We start from the raw sequence: 14,623 nt of genomic DNA on the forward strand, positions 1-14,623 counted from the left end.
CATTCTGCTAACAGTCATTGGATATCGACCAACGCGAGCATAAGCTACAATCCGACCTTTATCAAAGTCGGCAACGTGATGGTACGCATTTCTCCTCCTTACACGAGGCATCACAACAACGTTTCACCAGGCAACGCTGGTCAAGTGCTGTTTGTGTATGAGAAATCGGTTGCAAACTTTCCTCGTGTCAGCACGTTGTAGGTGTCGCCACTGGCGCCAACCTAGTGTGAATGCTCTGAAAAGCTAATCGTTTGCATATCACAACATCTTCTTCCTGTCGGTTAAAACTCCGTGTCTGTAGCACGTCATGTTCGTGGTGCAGCAATTTTGATGGCCAGTAGTGTATATAGGATATGGTGAAACAACAGATGCAGCGCTGTGACACAATGCCAACCATCACAGATGAACTTTGCAACCAAATGAATGCAGCTTGGATGGCTGTACCACAGGACACCATTCGCGCCTTGGAGTCGAAGCCATCACGCGTGGAACAAGTTATCAGGGTGCATGGCGGACCCTGTGTCTATTAGGCACCAGCACACATGTTGAATCCGGGTGACTGAAATGCTAATCATTTCTGCAGAACATACTAATGTACATGTCCTGTGAATATGAACGTCCTATCTCTAGTCGTTCAAGGTGTTCTGTTTTTTTCTGAACATGAGTGTACTTCTATGACAATACTGACTGTGTACAGTCTGGAACCGCGCGACCGTTACGGTCGCAGGTTCGAATCCTGCCTCGGGCATGGATGTGTGTGATGTCCTTAGGTTAGTTAGGTTTAAGTAGTCCTAGGATCTAGGAGACTGATGACCTCAGAAGTTAAGTCCCATAGAGCTCAGAGCCATTTTTGAATACTGACTGTAACTATGGCTCGATAATCCTGCAATTGACGCGTTTTGCATTTAATAGTTGGTTACCTATATTGGTGACAGTCAACGTGCAACTGGACGTTACTACAATTTGTACTAAATAAAATTTCTTCATACAGTATTCTGATCAAAGTATCCCGACAACCATAAGCAATGCGAAACTGACGATTAAACGTCACGAGAGGCGAACCTGCCTGTATAAAAGGCAGTAGGAGGTATTGTGTTGTCAGCAGAGAATCGCTAACAGAAGATTTGCTCCGTCGGGAGATCTCAGTGACTTCTAAAGTGGACTAGACATTGGATATTATCTGAGTAACAAATCCACCAGGGACATTTCAACATTTCTAGAGCTGCCCAAGTCGATTTTTGGTGATGTGACTGAAGTAGAAACGTGAAGGATAAGCTACAGTTAAATTAAGAGCTGGTAGGTCTTAGGTATTGACGGATAGCGATCGTCAAGCCTTGCGGAGGGAGGATGTAAAAAAAATCGCGTGAAATCGTCGGAAGGTATCAACAGTCCAGCTGACGGTGCTTTGGGTTCAAAAATGGTTCAAATGGCTCTGAGCACTATGGGACTTAACATCTGTGGTCATCAGTCCCCTAGAACTTAGAACTACTCAAACCTAACTAGCCTAACGACATCACACACATCCATGCCCGGGGCAGGATTCGAACCTGCGACCGTAGCGGTAGCGCGTTTCCAGACTGAAGCGCCTAGATCCGCTCGGCCACACCGGCCGGCCTTTGGGAGTTAAAAAGACTGAGGTACAATGATCAAGGAATACCTCATGTGTCACATTTTTCTTTAGTTAATCCAAAGCGATGCTTGAGGCGGTGTGAAAAGTGACGCCATTGGACATTGCATGACTGGAAACGAGTGATTTGGAGCGATGAATCACACTATACTCGCGGCAGTCCGGTGGAGAGCTTGAGTTTGGCTAATGCCTGGAGAACGTGTAGTGCCAACAGCGAAGAAAGCAGAAGGTGGTGTTGCAGTATAGGGATGTTTTAGTGATTTGGGCTGGTCTCCTTAATGCAATTGTGAAACCGCTAAGTGTGGAAGGACGTGAGTACATTTCACAGCATTGTGTTCTGTGTACAGAAGAGGAACAGTTCGGAGACGGTTTTTTTTTTTTTTTTTTTTTTGTAGCAGCATGGCAATACACCATGCCATAAAGTATCATCTGTGATGCACTACTTTGTGGTCAATAACGTTCCTGAAATCGACTACCTTACCGAATGTCCCGACCTGAAACCATCGGAACGCCTTTGGTATGAGTTACCACGTTGACAACGCTCCAGACCCCGGTGTCCAATATTACTGCCTCTTCTGGGTTCGGCTCTTGAGCTCTAATTCCGGTACAGACATGCAGAAATCTCAATGAAAGTGTCCCCAGAAAAGCGGAAGCCGTCATAAAGGTGAAGACGGACACACCCCACATTAATTTCCACTAACGTGTATTTGAATGCTTTTCATCTGATAGTTTAGTTAACTGCATCATATGAAAAACGCCTGAGGTATCTGATATGTCATTAATATATAGAACATGAACTGCTACCCATTCATGCGCACTGTAATACACTTCCCTACATCGGATACTAACAAATCGTATATTTTTAAGACAGAAAAAAATGTAATTTACTTGTAACAAAGTGGCTGCGCCAGAAAGACACGAAGTGAGCCGGGCACGGTGGAAGAGCGGTTCTAGGCGCTTCAGTCTGGCACCGCGCGACCGCTACGGTCGCAGGTTCGAATCCTGCCTCGGGCATGGATGTGTGTGATGTCCTTAGGTTAGTTAGGTTTAAGTAGTTCTAAGTTCTAGGGGACTTATGACCTCAGCAGTTGAGTCCCATAGTGCTCAGAGCCATTTGAACCATTTTTTTTGTTAAGTCCCATAGTGCTCAGAGCCATTTGAACCATTTGAACACGAAGTGAAAACAACGCATATTTTAACGAACTGCAGGGTCCTTATTCATTATGGAGCTGCTAGTAATGTCAGAAATCCGACTAAATACCTTAATGGTGCTTTTCTTCCTCCTTAGTAATTATCAAGAAAGCGGCATGTACACACCTGCGTTCCCTCTTGGCAGTCCGGAAAGAAACTTAGAGCAGAGTATCATAATGAAATATTTGTAGTTCACCGTCGCCTGACCTCCGACGCTGCAGCGTCAGCTGCAGATAAAAAGAAACCTGTTGACGATTACGACAACAAACACAGCTGGCGGACACCAGAGAAGATAAAGACGAACCTCTAGCACTGATTGAGTCATAGCGCTCATGGATGTTAAGACTAGCGGAATTTTCTATCCAGTAAAAGAGCTCTACAAAAATCTTATCGTGCACGCCTGTTAAGTGCAGTTTTTCAGAAAAATCGCTGCTCTTCTAGTCTGCCACTCTGCCCTCTCGTTTTGCGTGAGGCAGGTCAGGCATAATTTTTTTCTACTGCCGTCTCTTCCTTGACCTGTGTGTAAATACGGGTCAGAAAATATAAACCGTTGCTGCCTTCAATGTGCAAGACCTCTGCTGACCGTATCCACGCAACCGGCAAACGGATCTCTTTCTGTTTTTAGATGCTGTTGCATGCGTCTGAGTCTTGATCTGCTGTTGTCAGTAATACCAAACAATTATTTTTCCATATTTCTGCAGAAATAAATTGTGGTCCAAGGTGTGCGTTACGTGCTGAATCCGAAAATGGTTTCAGGCTTTTCACATCTAGAATAGTTTACGAGTGATCCCACATTCGTTTTCTTCTTTATATTTCCGAATAAGCTGAAGATACATCTACTGCAATTCGAGAAACATATCATCTTTTCAATGTGTCACTACGTGCATCACGAAAAAACACGGAAAAAGGTGCGTGTGTGTGTGTGTGTGTGTGTGTGTGTGTGTGTGTGTGTGTGTGTGTGTGTGTTCTGAAAAAGCCATATGCTTTAGTTTTTTCTTCGTGTGTGCTTTGATACGTGTTTCTGAAAGAAAATTGACAAAAATGAGCCGGCATACCCCTTGCTTTTTTTCATTGCGCTGAATGTCTTTCTTCTCTCAAATCATACACCAAATCCGCGAACATAGAAGGTAACCCCCATCTCTAGCAGCAATGTATTTATGTAATATCTCACCATGTTCATCCGATTCCTCAAAATACCTATCTCTAAAGTTCTCCAGATAAGAGGCCGTCGCCGGCCGGAGTGGCCGAGAGGTTCTAGGCGCTATAGTCTGGAGCCGCGCGACCGCTACGGTCGCAGGTTCGAATCCTGCCTCGGGCATGGATGTGTATGATGTCCTTAGGTTAGTTAGGTTTAAGTAGTTCTAAGTTCTAGGGGACTGATGACCACAGCAGTTAAGTCCCATAGTGCTCAGAGCCATTTGAACCATTTTTTTTAAGAGGCCGTCAAATGCGCCTTCACATCACGCTTCGATACGCTTCAAACGTCTCGTTCATCGTATCGTTATGTTTCGTAGCTTTTCTTTCGCAGTGAAGCGTATATCTACTTTCTCTTCCTGTTTTTGCAGTTAAGAGTACTTCAAAACATACATCTCACAGAAGCTCATTGAACTGTGGAGGCATAAATGAAATTCCCTTTACCTTTGCAGCTGAAAGACAGTGGAACTAGACTGCTATACACGCAATGTTCTATCTGCTGGAATATGGCCTTCCAAACTGTTACTTTAGGCCAAGTCTAGCGCAAGGTGGCGGAAGTACTAAATCGTAAAGAGCTTCCCGTACTTTAACACTGAACATTTCTTCCTTCTGCTTTCCACCTCTGCCCAACCTATTTCTCTTTCAAGTAATGAGAGATTCGGGAACGACTACCCAACTTGCAAAGGGAGCATACGTACTTCATGTGGCCCTGTTACAGTCCAGTAATATAACAGTTATTCTGACGTCACCACATATTTCCATTTGTTTTCGTTGTATTTCAAACTGGAGTTTGCAACTAGGAGGGATGTAAATGTAAATGAAATGACGTGTGACTAGGGCCTCCCGTCGGGTAGACCGTTCGCCGGGTGCAATTCTTTCGATTTGACGCCACTTCTGCGACTTGCGCGTCGATGGGGATGAAATGATGACGATTAGAACAACACGACACCCAGTGCCTACGCGGAGAAAATCTCCGACCCAGCCGGGAATCGAATCCGGGCCCTGAGGATTGACATTCTGTCGCGCTGACCACTCAGCTACTGGGGGCGGATAACTAGGAGGGATGACACTTTGTTTCCATTGTAGACGAAACACCCTGAGACTCTGATGAAACGCATAGTTGACTATCAGCTGCTTTACTGAAAACCTTAAACATTAACCGGTTTCGCTCTTAGACCATTAGCAACGAATATAATATTAAAAACGATTTTCAATAAAACAGCTGATAGTCAAATATACATTTCACCTATTACTTGACGGCTGTTAACAGTTACCTAACAGAAATGTTTAACCGTGAGACTTGTTTTCAACGCATCCATAAGAAGGCTCCATTCTTGTGAGCTGTACTTAGGCACAGCCCTGACAATGGCATCTTGTTTCCATAGTTGAATATCCCATGGTAAGCTGGTTTAGAATCACCCATCTGCAGATCAGAAAGAGGACCCTAGTACAAAAGTGTAATATACGAGAACAAGAATTTTCCCATAGTAGAGGGGTTTACGGAACACAAATACGAAAGTACAGCTGCTCAATACATCTTTCAGCAGCTTAACGGTACGTATCACAAGGTTAGAATCATGCTACAGTGGTCTGAGGTTGAAGCTGATGTCAGGGCCAGCGAATTCGCTTGATCTGAAGCCGATGGGCCAGCAACATTGCCATAGTCGTCAAACTGGTACCCACGTCTGATCACCGAAGTTAAGCGCTGTCGAACTTGGCTAGCATCCGGATCTGCAGAGCGCTGTTGGCAAGCGGGGTGAGCGGAGTCCTTTCAGGCCAATTCAGGAGCTATCCATTGAGAAGTAGCGGCTTCAGTCTCGAAAACTGACAACGTCCGGGAGAGCGGAATGCTGACCACATGCCCCACCGTATCCGTATCCTGCGGCGCCTATCGGTGAGGATGACATGGCGGACGGGCAGTACCGTTGGGCCTTCCGAGGCCCGTCCGTTCGGTCGAGGGGCGGTGGGAGGAGAGGAGAGAGCCAAAGAGCTGATGGAACAGATTTGGGACGCCCCAAAAACCACTGGCTGTAATTTATGGGATTTGCGCGACCTGTGCGTAGACATCTGATATCACGTACCTGCGAAGGGCTTGTCGAATCCTTGCCGCGCAGAGTCGCTTCTTTGTTGAGTTCCAAAGTTGGACCAACACGCTGTTAACCAGATGGTCGTATATACTCTGCAAGCCGGTGTACAGTGCATGATGGAGGATACTTCATATAAATATTAGTCATGGTGGTAGCGGAAGTCTGCCTCAAACACCGTTCTTCAAAATATAAGAAATGCACCGTGGCTTGGCGTGCTCCTTAAACTGTAGATCCCCTATAGCTAGCAGGGTCAATCGGATCGAAAATCAGAGGAAGGAAGTGCTTAGCACTTACAATATGATGGTACTTAGTAAAGCACTATGAATTTCAAACAGCTTCTTGTATGCGATTTCCTTTAGAGTTACATCGATATTCACCAGAACGCTGGCAACAAATCTAAATTTTTCCGTTCGCTTTGCCTGTTTTTGGTTTACTTATTTTTGTTTATTTATTTATTACAATTACAGTTACTTGTCGAGAGAGCCGGCCGGAGTGGCCGTGCGGTACTAGGCGCTACAATCTGGAACCGAGCGACCGCTACGGTAGCAGGTTCGAATCCTGCCTCGGGCACGGATGTGTGTGATCTCCTTAGGTTAGTTAGGTTTAACTAGTTCTACGTTCTAGGCGACTGATGACCTCAGAAGTTAAGTCGCATAATGCTCAGAGACATTTGAACCATTTGTCGAGAGACTCATATTACGATTAGGTCCATTCTCAAGTGGTTTCAGTAATGTACCAAGTTACTACTATATTTATACAGTTCTGCAATACGGCAGTGATATTACAATTTGAACACATGATACATTACATTGTCGCCCTGCACTACTCCCAGGACGTTGACCGTCCCTATCAGTGCGGCTTCTGCTGTCCCCTGTGCGGTTACCACTGGTTTCGGGTATCTATTTAATTACATTTACCCACAGCAATTACTAATTACCCACGGCGCTCTTGTAACTACAACAACAAGTATTACTACTACTAGCGTACTACTACTACTACTACTACTACTACCTACAAATGTACCAAACTATAAAACTACTTCAACCTATTAGGTTGACAGATGAAGGGCAGGAACCTTCAGGTTCGACAGAGCAGTTAGATGATATGCGTCCTGATCGACCGACTCATGGCCAAGTCAGGCGAATTACAATTAACTAACTCCTAATCCCCGTTTTCCCCAACGGCGTTGCCGCAGTGATAACAATGGTTCCCGTCATATTACCGAAGTAAAGCGCTGTCGGGCTGGGTTAGCACTTGTATAGGTGACCATCCGATCTGCCGAGCGCTGTTGGAAGTGGGCTGCACTCAGCCATTGTGAGGCAAACTGAGGAGCTACTTGATAGAGAAGTAGCGGATCCGGTCTCGTAAACTGACGTACGGCCGGGAGAGCGGTGTGTGAGTTTCTACCATATGTTAAATGTATCAGGATTGCCAAGCAGTTATGCTATGTTCTGGTGACGACCATCACCAAATGATATCAACAATGACATGTCGCTTGCGTGGCGAAACGTTCTCGAACGGACCCTGAATATTACTCCCACCAAATATGTTTATATGTGATATGCTACAGGTGTTCACCCCTAATCCTTTAAACAGATATTATCGGATTCCTTCCTTCATTATCGTGCACTTATCCACATTTAAAAAGAGCTCACATTCGCTATACCAAGTGGACATTTCGTCGAATATTTTTCGCTTTTCCTTATGATCAACAGATGACGATACTGGCTTGTACACAACAGTATCACAAGCGAACAGTCTGATGTTACTATTGACCCTATCTTACAAATCGTTTATGCAAGATGATTTCGTTGAATGGGAACAAACAGTTAGAAACGATCACTGAGAGGATTAGGAGCATACGGACATAGGGCCAGAAATGCGTTCCAAGGGAGGTACAGCCACTCCAAGGTGGAGATGAAAGATCTCTGACAGCCACGTCTGTGGCGGTTTGCGGATGGATCGCTGGTGTCAGGAGGCAATCGCCAATAACACTACCCACACACTGAGAATGAGCCAAAAAAAATGCAAATGTGTGTGAAATCTTACGGGACTTAACTGCTAAGGTCATCAGTCCCTAAGCTTACACACTACTTAACCTAAATTATCCTAAGGACAAACACACACACCCTTGCCCGAGGGAGGACTCGAACCTCCGCCGGAACCAGCCGCACAGTCCAGGACTGCAGCGCCTCAGACCGCTCGGCTAATCCCGCGCGGCCCTTCTTTTATACCTGTATCGTTATTTCGTAAGATATATGTTATACTGTGACACGAAGATCACGACAAAGACTGTCTCTTTCTTTGTGTAAATTTCGGATTATTAATACACTTCACTATCTTACCGTGTTTCTTTGGCTCTTCAGTGCATGTGGCTAGCCAGCCCACGAACAAGACTTAAGTGGCAATAGTAGACTCCAGATTTATACTCCTCGCTGGCTGGTCTCTGCGTTCTGAGTGGCGACTGTAACGCAGCTGCTACTGCGCTAGTTCTCAGAATTTCGTTGCTGCACGCGAGTAGTCCGCCCACCAAATTGGTTTCTTCCGGGAGACGGCATGCAGACTGGAACACCCCGGTTCACTATCGCACACGCAAGGTACAGTACCTCTTACAGAAAATATGGATCTCTTTCTGTGTTCGTGTCTTTCTTAAGAAGCGAGCCCAAAACAGTGTCAAGTTAGGAGACAAAAACACTATAGTCTGAACTGGAGGATCTGTAGAGACCTGTAATGAAACGTTTTTTCCATGAAAATTTAAAACTATACTGTACAATCTTCAAATATTTGATGTTTATTATGTTTCGACAAGTCAGCTCTCTTGACTGAGACATTTGACTTGGCATAAATGAGCACCCTTTCTTTCTGCAACGAACACGTTGCATAGAAATCAGATAAGACGTACCTCTCGAAAGAAAGCGTTAGTATCAAATGATGTTCTGAGATACAAATAATATCAGTGTCAAGATGTATTAGCAATTCATCTCCTTTGGCTCTAATTCCCCTTATATTTTCATGAATTAAGTTTACAGCACCTTCTGATCTTCCATCCCCATTCATTGAACTATCTTCCCGCTCTTTAAAGATCCTTCTGAAGCGGCGATACCTCCTACCTGACTTCCTTCTAAAAACGATAGAGCTATTGTACACATTTTCACTATAATTTGGTCTTAAGCTATCCTACATTCACCTATCGTACTTTGCCTCACAAGCTGCACCAACTATCCGTTTCCAGTTCTGTTTAGGTGTATATCGTATCTAGTGTAGCCAGATCTGTGGATACTCTCAACTCCACCGAAATCTGTGTCGTATCAGCTGTCATCAACCCCCTCTCAAGTCCCTTAGTAACTTGTCTCACAGTACTGACAAGGTCACAACCACCTCTGGCCGTAATAACGGCCTTGATGCGCCTGGGCATTGAGTCAACAGAGCTGGGATGGCGTGTACAGGTACAGCTGCCCATGCAGCTTCAACACGATACCACAGTTCATCAAGAGTACTGACTGGCGTATTCTGACGAACCAGTTGCTCGGTCACAATTGACCAGACGTTTTCGATTGGTGAGAGATCTGGAGAATGTACTGGCCAGTGCAGCAGTCGAACATTTTCTGTATCCAGAAAGGCCCGTACAGGACCTGCAACATGCGGTCGTGCATTATCCTGCTGAAATGTGGGGTTTCGCAGGGATCGGATGAAGGGTAGAGCCACGGGTCGTAACACATCTGAAATGTAACGTCCACTGTTCAAAGTGCCGTCAATGCGAACAACAAGAGGTGGCCGAGAGGTGTAAGCAATGGCACACCATACCATCACGCCGGGTGACACGCCAGTATGGCGATGACGAATACACGCTTCCAATGTGCATTCACCGCCACCGCGTTGATCGTAATGCCGGGACGGCTGTATATAGCGAACATCTGTGGTCCGAATTTGAGTAGCAGCCTTGTCCAAGCCTAGTCCCTACCAAGACTATTCCCAGCCCTTCTCACTATCATTACTTAATCCTCTGTAGTAAAATCCTTCTTTCACTTTGTTGAGTCCAGCACCCGGTTTAAAAACACTGGGTGCAATTTAATATGTTTGCAATAATTACGTCACATCTTTCGAAAGTGACAACTATTTTACTTTCACCCACTGTCATCCGCTAACCGCACACTGGGAACGCAACTGATACATAAAACAGGGATGATCACTCGATTAGACATTTCCTACCAATGTCACGCCCAAAACTTTTGTGTGTGGAAGTATCTTTAGATAAAGGTTTGTTTTCCTGCATACTATTAACTCATGTTGACGCCAGTCAGTTGTCACCCGATGATGGCATAAGCTGATAACAGGTTCGTGTTAAGACTGGAAATAAATGCAGTGCGTTTCTCGCATAAAAAATTTTTCTGCGAAGCTTCGTATTCTGATTAAACAAGCGTTTCCGTTCAACGTCAGAGCTAAACGAGCGACACCTTTGCAACGTTACTAGCGCTGCTCAATGCAGTTTACAAAAAGGGCGAAAAGAAGCATTCGTAGAAACAACATGGCTCTTCCACGACTCTAGGGCATCTTCTAGTCTCAAACATTACGACGTTCTTGATGGAAAAGAAGATTCGCCGAAAGAAACCACACGGGTTCAGAAAAAACCAATAGTACGAAACACAACTTGCTCTATTCCCATACGATATCACAGATGGCTCAAATGCATAGGAAGATTTTGTATTCAAATATTTCAGCAACATACCATTTGTACAAAAATCTCTCACTCCTCTCTCCCTCCCTCTCTATCCTTATCTATCTATCTGTCTATCTATTTATCTATCCTATCACACACACACACACACACACACACACACACACACACACACACACACACATACGCAAACTCTTTCCTAAGACCTGTTTAGTCATTGCAGTTCTTCTTATAATATCCATTACACTTCTGTGGCCATCTGCCATGCCAAGTAGCAAAAGTCCTTTATTTGCATTAGCATTTTATTTCATATCTTCATGTTTGTCCTTACTTGTCTGTTCGATTTATCCTCAATATTGAAGTATTGTTGGTGTTTATTTGTAATATGTGGTTGTCCAAGGTAAGAGACAAAATTTTTAACATACAGTTCACAGTTTTCGGAATCTGCTAGCTAAGATTACTATATCACCAGCAAATCGGATACAATGTATTTGGCCGGCCGAAGTGGCCGTGCGGTTAAAGGCGCTGCAGTCTGGAACCGCAAGACCGCTACGGTCGCAGGTTCGAATCCTGCCTCGGGCATGGATGTTTGTGATGTCCTTAGGTTAGTTAGGTTTAACTAGTTCTAAGTTCTAGGGGACTAATGACCTCAGAAGTTGAGTCCCATAGTGCTCAGAGCCATTTGAACCATTTTTGAACAATGTATTTGTTTACCATTAATCTGCATCCCTTTTACAGCGCTTTTCATTGTCTGTTAGGTACTTACAAAAATAAATTGAATAAATAACATAGAATGAGAGGACAAACTTGTCGGACACCTCTTATTATTCTAGATCTTTCTAGTGCCATTGATATCTACTTCCGTACTCTGGTTTTTGTATATAGTGAGATCAAATCTCTTATCTCTTATCTCTTATCTCTTATCTCTGAAAAGTTAATCATTTGCATTGCATATCACAACATCTTCTCCCTGTGAGTTAAATTTCGCGTCTGTAGAACGTCCTCTTCGTGGTGTAGCAATTTTAATGGCTATTAGTGTACATAACACAAACAGTAATGGTTCTAGCACGCTTCCTTGTGGTATCCTCGAAATTGATTCCAGTCGCATGTATGCATGTCCGAAGGAACACCGCGTAGTACATCTTAACACCACAGGTATTGCAATATCGTATTTATGCGTCGATACCAGGCAGTGACTTTCAGTTCAAATGTCCTCCCCTGCAAGGGAATTACATAACGTACGAGTACGGATTGCGTCGCAAGGACGACGACATATGGAAGTTTCGGCCTGTTCGTGAGTTGTACACGGATAGCCAAGACCACTCGCGTAAAGTGGGAAGTCCGGGTTCGAGTACCAGTCTGGCTCAGATTTCCATTGCCGTCATTCCCTTATATACCTGATGGTAGTAACTATTCGCAACCGCGAATACAATTCATGTACTTAAAATTTTTATTTTTTTCCATGAATTTTAATTTCGATTTCCTTATTCCTCCTTCGTATCCTTCACAGCTTGCTCAATGTGCAGATTGAATAACATGGAGATAAGCTACTACCCTGCCTCATTCCCAACTCTTCTTCGTGGTTCCCTTTCATGTCTTTCGACTCCTATGACTGCAGTCTACTTTCCGTACAAATTGTGAATAACCTTTCTCTCCCTGTATTTTATCCGTGTCACCGTTAGAATTTCAGAAACTATAGTGTAGTTAGCATTCCGAATAGCTTTCTCTCTTTCTCTCTCTCTTTTGGTGTGTTCACAAACAAAAGAGAATTTTGTAACGTCGCATGTTCTATTAGTCCCATTCGAACGATATTTTCGCTGTTGTGTTGGCACACATATCTGAAAAACTATCTCACAGTGTTACTGTTTTTGAGTACCAGTGATTGTTTATTTCATATAACAGATCAAAGAATTTATTTTAAATTTTCTACAAGAACTGAATAAAGTGAATCAAGTCATTGATGATGTTGGTATATCAACTTGCACATAATACGAATTTATTGCGATTGTTTTGAGTATGTAACGTGAGACAGCAAAATTTGTTCCATAATTGTTGGATTTCGAATAAAAAAGGTGGCAATTCCATGATGTTCAGGGTCGCTAGATGACAACAACAATTTTGCAAAACTATTGATACGTGCCATAACATGTTATGAAGCATGATAATAAAAGTTTTACAAGTGCAATCCAATGTGAAGGTTATGCTCACTGTGAGCTTCGATTTTAATGGAATAGTAAGCCATAAGTTCTCGCCACGACATCTCAAAAATGGTTCAAATGGCTCTGAGCACTATGGGACTTAACATCTATGGTTATCAGTCCCCTAGAACTTAGAACTACTTAAACCTAACTGACCTAAGGACATCACACAACACCCAGTCATCACAAGGCAGAGAAAATCCCTGACACCGCCGTGAATCGAACCTGGGAACCCGGGCGCGGGAAGCGAGAGCGCTACTGCACGACCACGAGCTGCGGACGCCACGACATCTATCAGTAAGGAGTACGGGAGAGTTTCGTACCGAGAGGATAGTATACCTAGGTACACATGGTGTTTTTTGGTCGGAACTTCCGTTTAGTGACTGATTTTAGAAACCCATGAAGGAACTGGGTAGTAGAGAATGCCATAAGCAGTTTCCGCCATTTCCTGCCGTTTTTGTTGTTGTCAGAGCTGAGGTTGTGTTTTGCTCTCACTTGACACCAATGAAGCCGCAAATGGCGGTGATATGGATCTGCTGAATGCACGCTGTGCTTGAAGTAACCGATTTCGTTTCGTTGTTTCGTCGTGGTGCCAACTGGTGCCCAAATTGCTGCTGCAGGTGCAAAATGATGTGCCAGAGCCGTACGCCGAGCACGATGGTTTTCCCTGCAGGTAGCGCCAGAGCCCGGTCTTCCTGCCACCGAACAGTCTCATGACCACTACTGCTAGCAATATCGCAGAAGGAACATCTACCTTCTCGGACGCCTATTACGAGACCTCGTACAAACTCAAAAAAATGGTTCAAATGGCTCTGAGCACTATGGGACTTAACTTCGGTGGTCATCAGTCCCCTAGAACTTAGAACTACTTAAACCTAACTAACCTAGGGACATCACACACATCCATACCCGAGGCAGGATTCAAACCCACGACCACAGCGATCGCGCGGTTCCAGACTGCAGCGCCTAGAACCGCTCGGCCACTCCGGCCGGCCGTACAAACTCAGTCAGGTGTTAATAATGTGGTCTTTGTCGTCTTAAAGGCATTCTTGACTAAAATCAACCCACCACTTCCAATCTCAAATGTAACTAGTGCCACTCTTGTGCGACTAGCACGAAATTTGAATAGTCATCTTCCAGATGTAGAAACACGCATACAAACTTTCGCTTATGTCGCACAGCCTTATCTTGGTGCGACGATTTTTTTTCCGTCTGCTTAGTTTGATTTCGCTTAGAGATTTTTGGTGTGTAGTTGAGTAATAACGTAACACATAGACTATTAAATACGGTAATGATAAGGTTTACTCTAATGCAACGATATTAAATTTCAAAAGAATATTTGTTCCTAGGTACATGACCTTGTTGTACCTTGGAATATGTTTTCACATTCGTAAATACCTTAATTTTCTAGAGAAATTTGAGTTATTTCAGGAAAAGACTACAGCATATAGAAAGTGAATGGCTGAAAGCCAATGATAAAGGCAATCAGGTAGATGACTTCCGAACATAACTTTCAAAGAGTACTATACTGACGCTTCGAAATTCGTGACTGGATTCGAGGATTTCTTGGTGGATGGACACAACATGGTTTTCTGGACAGAGCCTCATCTCGTCAGAAGTAGAACGCCATGATGTGTGCGCCAGGAAGTGT

Source organism: Schistocerca piceifrons, chromosome 8, assembly GCF_021461385.2.
Source record: "Schistocerca piceifrons isolate TAMUIC-IGC-003096 chromosome 8, iqSchPice1.1, whole genome shotgun sequence".
Lineage (NCBI taxonomy): Eukaryota > Metazoa > Arthropoda > Insecta > Orthoptera > Acrididae > Schistocerca > Schistocerca piceifrons.